The sequence below is a fragment of the Molothrus ater genome, chromosome 5 (assembly GCF_012460135.2).
Source record: "Molothrus ater isolate BHLD 08-10-18 breed brown headed cowbird chromosome 5, BPBGC_Mater_1.1, whole genome shotgun sequence".
NCBI lineage: Eukaryota > Metazoa > Chordata > Aves > Passeriformes > Icteridae > Molothrus > Molothrus ater.
Window position 1 is genome coordinate 22,510,379 of NC_050482.2, and position 10,227 is coordinate 22,520,605.

The window sequence follows — 10,227 nt, forward strand, 5'->3', positions numbered from 1 at the left end:
AAGCAGAGAAAGCCAGTGATGAGCATAGATAAGCATTTCTCTTCCTAGATATCTCAGAGTAAACACTACAGATATGGGACTTCACAGGGAGATGAGCATAGCTCATTTGTTATTTCACTGTATAAAACATTGTTTATGTCAAAGACTGGTATTAATTCATGTCTTGGAAGGCCTGCACAGAATTACCTTTCATTTCCTCTTTTTCAAGATTAATCTCAGGTCAAGCAAATTTCTAGTTAATGGTCAGAGGCAATTCAAAGCTGGTGAAATCATCATGAGAGGCAAAAGCTATAATTTTATGTATATCCAAAGTGTAGAACTATTAACAGCTCTCCTTACTACAGACAAGATTTTAATTTTTTTAAATGTGAATAATTTTGACAGGAGAAATGGAGCCATCTGTGCCTAAAGGAAAGTTTATATGTTCCCATTTCTGTGGGTCAATCATCATCATTGCCATATGATCTGTATTCTGTGTGACAACTGGTCAGCCCCATTCTACCAGTCCCTCATGGATGCTGAGAGAAGAGTCTTGATGTGTCTGGATCTGCTCAAATCCAGAGCTGCAGAGCTGAGCATTGGCATCCTGACACCAGTGTAGCCCACCTCCCACCAACCACAGCAGCTTCACTGCATGCTGAATGAAAGGCAGGCAAGTCTGGTGCCTATGGGACCCTGGAGCAGAAAGCCCTCGAGGAGGAGGAGCTGTTGCCCTCTACCTTCATCCCCACCCAGGATTTCTCAGATGGGACTGAATTTCTTCTGTGCTTCTCAGATACTATAGTTTTGTTAACATGTGCCAATACTGAAAGTGTTATGTATCTGAAAGAGCTACCAGAATTACCAAAGCTGTTGTATATTGTTGTAGAAATAAAATAGAGCACAGCAGGATCTTCTCACAGCATCAAAGTTCCTTCTGAAGCTGAAATGGTATTGACTTTGTTTTGCTAGTGCTTTATTCATGATCAGACATTTCTCAAAAGCAGAAAAGAATTCTCCCCCCACCCCCCCAAAAAAAGGACAAAAAGGACAAAGATATTAGTAATATCTTTATATATTACTAATAATAAGTTTTGGGTTTCTCTTGTTGGGGTGGGGGTTAGGGAGGTGTGACTGTGTGTTTTTGTTTTTTATAAAAAATCCATGCATGCCAAAATGTAAACTAAATCCACAGCTTTTTAATAGCTTCCAAAATAATTCTCTGCTTCATGGGAAATTATATAGAAATCCAGCATATCTCAAAGTACCCAAAATGAATACTGGACAGTATTTAGTCAAGGAAGTATTTTAAAAATAATTGTTATGATTTTTAATCACTTTTTGCTCCCAGTCTCTACAAATACAGTGGTGAAAATGGAGAGATTAAACAAAATTCAACAAATTCATCCAGAGCCATCTCAAATGAAGGCATGTTGATCACAGCTTAGTACCAGAGCAGTTTATTTGGACAGTGCTTGATAACTAGCAATTAGAAAACGCTCCTAGCTCTGTACCTCCTCTGCCATACTTAGAATGGGACAGTCACCATTTTGTTCTTTGGAGCTTCGTACAGGAAAAAGGGACCTAATTTGCTCTTGGGGTTTTGACATGTTAATACCAGATAGTTATAACTCTTTAATTATGTAAATCTTTCCGCCCACACTCAGTTTAGCTGCCAGTTTGCTCAGGTACCATCCTTATGGAGGGAGAATTGTGTTGTACCCTGCTGGGAACTATAGTAGTAACTATTTAATGGTAACTCCCATATCTTCCATGAAAGTAGTGGTAGCTCCAGCTCCACTCCATGCTGGGTGCCCCTTCTCTTCCTGGCCCAAGGGTACAGGCTTCATGACTTTTGGATGACCACTGAGGGGCTGCACAGCACACGGTGACCCTCTGCAACACATGGCTGTACTCACCCTTAGTCCTGTGAGTTTGCAGAAAGTCCTTTTCCTTCAGTAATCTGCAACTCCTGAAACAATACAAAAGTTCTCTTTTTAAAACTTCTCATTGTATTATGAAGTACAAGCTGTGTCTATCTTTTGTCCTCCTTTGAAACTTCCATGGAAGTTATTTAATGGCTTCACTGTTCAGTCACTGTTGTAGTCAAATCCTTGCCTATTTGATTAGGCACGGTATTAAATCCAATAACCATGCCCATGGAAATACTAAAAAACTCCTCCCTTTTTGTGTTTGAGATGGTTAGTATTTCACCACCATTATTACATGAATTCTAAAAAATCATCTTCAGTTACCAATGAATTAAAATACATAGAGAAGTTGCTTCTCTGACTTTTTTTTAATAATTAAATGACAAATTTACACACAGTATGTTTTATTTTGTGTGGCAAATGGAAGAGTGATACGTTGCAAATGTAAGCCTGAGCAAATTATCTGCAACAATACAGGTAAGTTTTTATTTTCAGGGATGGGACTATAAGATTTAGTTGCAGACTGACACAACATGAAAGAGAAGCTTTGATTCACAGTACTTTAGCTTATAGGGATTAAATACAACAGATGGCACAAAAAGAAACCTTTTCAAAATATTTCTAAACTCCTTGTCAACCTCTTGATATTACCATGAAACATCTGAAGAGTGTATATCTCCACTTAAAAAAATCTTGTCTAACTCAGATTTTATAAAAATAACCCTAAACAAGAGCTTTCTTTCTAAACAAAGATAATTAAAAACTCTTGGACGATAAATGAGTTCAAGTGAATTTTTTTCTGAGCAAGCAAGAATTTGTAAAACAATGTCTGCTGAATAAGTTAAAACCTGAACGAAAATTTATTTAGAAAAATATTTAGCTTTATATAAGAAACACCTCAATAAATTGTGTTTTTTTCCTGTGTTCACCAGAAAATAAGAAAGAAATGGAAATCTTATTTTCTAACCTAGTGTATTTTAAAAGGAACAATATATTTTCTCTTAAAATTAGGAATTTGGGAATCACATAAGCATTTGTTCTTTTTTTTTTTTTTTGCCAGCAAATACATTAATCTGCATATCATAAACAAAAATATGTTTTTTAAAACCACTTTTGGCTGCTTTAAGTGAATACTAAAAGCTGAGGGCCAATGGTTGCTTATGCCCAGTAATGCTACTGCATGGCATGAAGCAATGCAAGAGAGACAGTGAATTTAATTTAGATGACATTTTCAAATTCATGGCACACATTTCAAATTTATCCACTTTGAAAAGATGCAGCAGCACTGACTAGAACCTTTAGGTAAAGACCAAAAGAAATTCTTAATTACTTTTGTGGGCAACATGTAATTATTATGATTTCCTATAATTAGAGTAATGGACTGTTTTGATCTGCAAGTTCTAAGAAGCAGGGACACCCTTTGCTATAAACAGTGTTTCTTCTGTTCTCGTGGAGTATGCTGATTCTCACATACCTTTAGAAATGCAGCATACAGTTACATTTTCTTTGTAAAAATATGTACGGATTATAACTAGAGCAGAAACTGAGTTACCCCAAAACAAAACTGCCACAAGACAGGCAGCTGAGTTCTCATCAATCCAAAACTCATGTTTCTTAAAAAGCAGTCAGCAATTGTTCTAAATCCTGCCTGATGCTGAATGTTGTTGCACTGCAGACTGACTTGTGAAAGATACAGTGTGCAAAGAGCTACTTTAATCTGTGCAAGCAAAGGAGTACACCACAGCCAAATTGCATTTACTAAATTTAACTTACATCTCTCTCTATACTAATTACAGAGGGTGGTACTTTATAAGATTTTTAAAAATAATTTTTTGGAAAAATTTCTTTGACAAATCAGCATTTATATATTGCTGTAGAAGTTTACAAGTAGATGATGACAAAACATAAATACAAAAACTTCCTCTATTGGGAGGGATTTTCTTCAAATCAGAGATAACCTGCTTAAGGGCAAGGAAGAGACTAGTGGGTTGAGTTCTTGTCTGTGGGGTCATGCTCACATTCAAACACCCCTTCTGTTTCACATGCTTTCAAGCACTTTGGGAGCACCTGTCCTATATTATTAAATCAGAGTATCTATCTCTGCTCTCCTTGGACTGCTTCTCTTTGCATGAATGTCAAAAAGTTGTAAGATCGGGGAGGGAGTTGGACATTGGATGGGGGTCCCAAATCTGGAGCAAGTGATTGGTTCTGTGGCAGGTGTTCAGTATCTAGTTTGCAAGAGAAATGCCTTTTTAGAAGTGGCTTAATTAAAAATTATCTTACTATGCTTAAGCAACTCATAGGCAGGTATGAATAATTTAATTTGGTTTAATGCAGGTGTCAAACATTTCAGGAGCCTTCCCCAGTCCCCAGGTTTTTGATATTCCCGATTCTGGGATTTAAGTGTCAGAAAAGGACTGTTGGTTACTCAGAGTGGGGCTGCAATACTTTTGAAAGAGCTTGGTTTTGCCCTAGTGCACAAATAAAGGTAATTTTTGGAATTATGAGATTATTTGCTAACCAGCATTCTTGCTTCCCCAGCTAGATTTTGGTCATGTTCTTTGTTCAAGCCATCTACTTCTTTTACAGATCTCTCTGGCTTTTTTGTTTTCATTTCCTAAGGAGCATGCAGCACCAACTCATAAAGTGTCCCACTGTCTTATCCAAGGTTTAGATACAGTTACTCCCCTCTCCACTTTTTATAATCAAGTGGTTGCCTCATGCCACATGGAATAATTAGGTAATGAATAATTTTGTTTTCCAGATTTTTTTTTCTTGTTAGCAAAGTTCAATTCAGAAAAATCTTGTTCAAGATATGAGTCAAACCAGCCTGTTTACTTTGGGCAATGCTTATGGGCTTTGGGCATCTTAATAGGAGGTAAAGGAACATAAATGTATTTTCTATAGCATCAATGGAGAGACATAGGTGCCTCTAGCAGCACAAAAAAGAGACTCAGTCCCTACTGTGTTAGATGCTACCTTTAGTGCAGACAGTCTGCATTTCTAGCAGCCTCCTGAAATAATCCAGTTGCTGAAGCATCATTCTCTATGATGTCTTCTGGGTGAACCAGCACATGGTGATAGTGACCACTTTTTGCACAGTAATTTGGTGGTAAGGTTACTTATCCACATAGCCAGAATCTTTGCATGCCTGACTCACAGCACCAACACCTGCATTGTAGGAGACCATCCTAGTCCTTTGGCCATGGAGTATGTGGAGTGAAAGCTCTCTCCAAGCCTCCTAGTTTGCTCTGTAGCTGACGTGAAAACACTGCTGTGGCTGGCAGAACAGTGAGCAAAAAGGACTCCTTCCCCTGCCCTCCTGGGTCAGGCAGTCAGAGGGAGCAGAGCTGCTGTTCTAGCTGAGTGCTGTGGAGCACACATACACTTTTCAAGCACCTTTGGAAGCAGGGATGAAATCCCAGTCCTGCTGCCTACTGAGTATGTGGTGTAATCATTGGCAGCTCTGTGTCTTGCATTCCTGGCTGCACAGTATCTCATTTTAGAGAAAGGAAAAATACTGTCATGTAAAATATTGTGTGGCTTTCTTGCTTTCAGCTTTTCTCTTGGATCTATGTATAGTCCATCCTGTGTTGTGCAGATTAAGAACTTCCTGCTGGATGAGCTGAATTCTTAAAATTGTTAGATTTCATTGCCAAATGCCATTTTTGCTTGCACCATAGATTTTAAGAAACCTTGAGCTCCCATAAATGAAGGCTGGAATGACTTTTTCTGGAGCCCATGGTTGTGTCTGTATTCTCCTGTGAAGACTTTCCAGCCTAGTAAAGTGCCCAGGCAGACAGGCTGTACCTGCTGCAGGGCATGTCAAAATAGTTGTTATTTCTAATAGCTAGCACAGCTGAGGGAACAGAAAAGTCCTGGATTCTTCAGTGCAGAAAAATGAAGTGCATAGGAGACTTCTCCCATCTCTTTAAAAAATATCCCAAAATTAATTTGATTTTATTGAATTGTTAAAACTTTACAACTGTTTGGGATAATCAGGAAACCTGTTCTTGGTTTGCTTTCAAAAAGTATCCTCCTTGGAGAGGAATTTATTTTAGATACCTGTATCTTTTCATCAAAAATTAGTATTTGAAAGTAACAGTACTGGAGTATAAGTACTGTTACCAGTGAAGGTACTTACCCATTGAAGGCTAGCATAAGAAAATATAACTTTATAAACTTCCCCATATTTCCCACTCAACATATGATACTTTGGATTTTATGAATTTGCATAAAAGGGAATGCTTCTTGCTTTATACGTGAAATATTTGCAACAAGTGCAGAGAGCCTTTTTCACACTTGGCTACCTATCAATTTCTTCAAATATTTGAGAGCCACCAGACCCTTACATCCACCCCTGGGAAGACAAGAGGAGTCTCACGGTGATCTCAAGACTGCTGGGGCTGATCAGATGTGAAGTTGAGAGCGAGATGAGATGGTGGTGATGACTGCAGACACACTCCTGCTTTCTTGTCTCCTCCCTGCACTGAGGAACCTGAATTAACTGGCAGCCCATGTGCCAGGGTAAACTCCCTGTAAGTCATCTGACACCTCCTCAGTGTGGCAGCTGCACTTGTAGGCTGCGTGCTGCCCTCGCCATGAAGAGCTGTATTTGGAGACCCTTCATCTCAAGCACTGAGGCTTCTGCCAGGCAATGTAAAATTATATTGTGCTATTGTGCTGATCCCACTGAGGGTTTCTGGGCCTTGGGAAAGGGGTTTTTTATTTTGTGCTGAAGATTGACTTTTTTTTTTTTTTCCCTGAGATTGGAATTTAAATCCTATTAAATGGAATGAAAAAAAAAATCCCAACCCTTCTCTCCTTCGAGCCCAACTAGTTGGATAAAAAATTTTGGAAGACAATTATCCTGTGTTATCAGGAATCTAAAAAAGTGAAAAATGGTACCGCAGTTTGTAACTAATAATTTTCCATTTCCAAAGGGCTTTCCAAGTTGTAAGGAACACCATATCCAAATTGATCTGGATGTTCCCAAGTATCTTATAGCTTTTACTCTATCACTCTTTCTAAAAATATAGTGACACACTGCAGTATTCTGTGTTATTGCAAAATGAATTATTCAGTATGAGCAGCAGAAAACCTTCACAATTTAGATACAGATTTTTAAAATCCACTTCTTAAATTGTATATACAATTGTATATGATAATGAAAACTGCTGTGCATTTTTTAAATAAAATAACTTACTTTTATTAAAACTTCAGATAGAAGCTTCATGGAATTTACATTTTGCCACCAACTTCAGTTGAGTTAGTGTGGGACATGGGTATTGGAAAGATGATAATATGGATAAGCTGAAATATTATCCACTTTGGTATGTAATAGTTTTGGGAAGATGTTATGTTAATATCCAAATATAAGCACTCTGAAGATAGAAAAAGAGAAAGATAAAACTGTGTTTCAAAAATCTAAATATTCTATTTATATTGGTAAAAATCACAGAATAACTTGAGCTGGACAAGGAGCACCAGGTCTGGCTCTTAAAGGAATGGCCCTTTTGATTGAACTCACAACCTTGGCACTATTAGCACTGTGCCGTGACCAGCTGAGCTAAAATGGGCATCAACAACTGTGGGTATAATAAGTAAAGGACACAGTGTTTCCCACCCATAAAATGTTACCACGAAATAGTCTATTTCAGAATGTGCTGCCAAATAAATATTTATGGCTAATCCTTCATTTTCAAGGTTAGTAGTCTGATCTCTTCAGTAGGTATCTGGGCAGTGTCATTCCACTGCAGATGTACCATGCAATCAGCCTCATACTCACAGTGGGATACTGCTGCTAATTGCCACAGTCATAGCTCAGAATAAGGTAGCAGCTTCTTCGTGAAACAGAAACAAATTAAGATTGAATGAATCAATTGTAAAAAATATCCCAATTCCACAACTGTCTCTTGCTTTTATAGTTCATTAGCTATTAACACTAATAACACCGTAAAGGAATTGCTAATTTTCTTGGGGCATATTGTACATGCTGTTATCCAGTAAAAGGGAGTGTTTGAAATGTGAGTTGATACTTAGGAATCTGACTCAGGTAATCTTTGAGCTTTCTGCTGAAAGATTCCTCAGGTTTTAAGTTTTTTGGTGTGCATGTGATCCTTGAGAGTGAGTATAATTTCCTTTTGTTTTGTTTCTTTGCTTTCCCAAGCCAGGAGACTTTCCTGGCCTTTGACATACAAAAATATACAAGAATTCAGTATCTATGAGTTGAGAAGATATTTTATTATTGGTTTCTTCTGATCTGAACCTTTATCGCACCAGTGAAGGAACCTGTTGTCAAGGAAGACAGATGGAATCCAAAACTGTGGGTTGATTTTTAAATCCCATTCTGACCCCTAATGCTATCATTTTCTATTTGTCCATATTAAAGACAAAAGTGGGTCATAACAAGATATCTCTGAATGCTAGACTATCTTAATTAAGAGGAGCATGCTCCTCATGATGATGAGCTGGGGGACTAGAACACCTGTTCTAGCTATAAAACTGTATTACAAAACAGACCCCTCCCTGCTTTGGAGGAACAGTCTGTGTTAGGCTTTTGCACTGCAATTACACAGATCGTGTCTGAGACTGTAGCTAAGCAGAAAGAAACTTGGCATGTAAGACTAGACACAGGAGAAAATCTTCATTGTTAAAGTTACTGACAGATCCTGTCATCTCTGTGAAATCCAATTGAACTAAACCTTTGCTTGTTGATTTAGATGTGAAGGGCAGAGATTTAAGCAATTGTTTTCTGTGGCTGGTAATTGAAAGCAAACAGTGGAAATTTAGCAGGAGGTTTTTGGGAAAACCCAAGATTAATTTTTTTTTTTTCCTCATAATTTTCCTTTACATAAGTAGGTGATTTTTACACCCCACCCCCTTTCTCCCTCACACAAACATGTAGAGAAAAAAAGTACTGTGTGTATGTATACTCATTCAAGTGTGTAGCCATACAGTCCTTTCTGGATGCTTGGTCTGGAGCTTTGTGCATTCCTGTAGAGACCTGTGTCTTCCTCACTACCCAGCCTGAGTCCCTGCTTCTGTCAGGTACTCTTGCACACGAGCCCTCAGCTCTCCTTCTCCATGCAGCATCACAACAGAAACTGTTCATAAACAACTCTGTCATGCAGCCAAAGACCCTCCTTTAACAAAAGGAAAACTCTGTACAGGTTGTGTACAGAACCATGAATACTGGCAAGCTCCAAAACAGTTGAATAGATCTGGAGGAACCCTCTTGGGCTCTGAAACTCAGTTGTTAGTCCAGTCACTAGCACAAGGGCCAGACAAACAATTCCCACATACAGTTAAGGATAAATACTTATCAGAGATTATCCCCACTGGGCAGGTTGGATGCAACTATTCTATTTTGGAGAGAAAGAAAATATAATAATTTAAATACAGGTTGTTTTTTGTGGTTTTCTTGCCAGTTAGGTAAGTGCTTGCAAAGGAGTTCAGTGCATGTTTTATTCACTAATATAGAGGCAGCTAGTGTGCATATGTGTGCTTATGCAATTTAGGTGGTGTTTCTATGGAAGGGTTGGATGTATTGCACAACTGCAGGAAAAACTGCTGGGTGTATAGAATATGCCCAAGGCTGCAGTCCACTCCCTATTTTTCTGAGAAGTGCTGAAGGAAAGACTGGGTGGAAATTTAAAGTAGCAAGTAGCTTGGACATCTTCAACAAGACGGTCCACTTAGACACAGGACCATGTTCTTGATGCTGTCTGGTGTGATCACTCGGGTCTGAAGCAGCTTCTAGAAGACTGTTATATTTATTTTTCAGTGTCTTCACTTCTCAGTATTTAGTGACACATTTAGTTAATTCTATAAAAAGTGATGGGCCTGACTTAATATACTATTCTGGGTCAAAGTGCTTGAAGCAAGGGAAAATAATTGAGAAACATTCAAACTAAACAGGTGTTACAAGCAAGACTTCAAAATAAACTAATTTTTTGTGCTATTTTGTCTAACAGATACAGAAAATAATTTCAAAGCATTTCTTCTTGTGCTTTGTCTGATATTAATCTTTCCTAACAGAAACTCTTCACAGTTTAATTGTCCAGACTCCTCTTAAAGTCACTGAAGAGAAATAAACATTTCCAGAGCATGATCCATCTCCTCTAAAATTGATTTAATGAACTTTGCTTTAGATGTGATTTTTCTTTTTTTTTCTTTTTTTTGTAATTGTGTGGAGAAGGAGTAGTGATAATCACTTGGGTTATGTGCCTGTAGTTGAAAGAACCCAGTGCTAAACTGGCTGAGTAACACCTTCCTGTGCCTTTGTGGTAGGCACATGGTCACATGCACCAGTTAC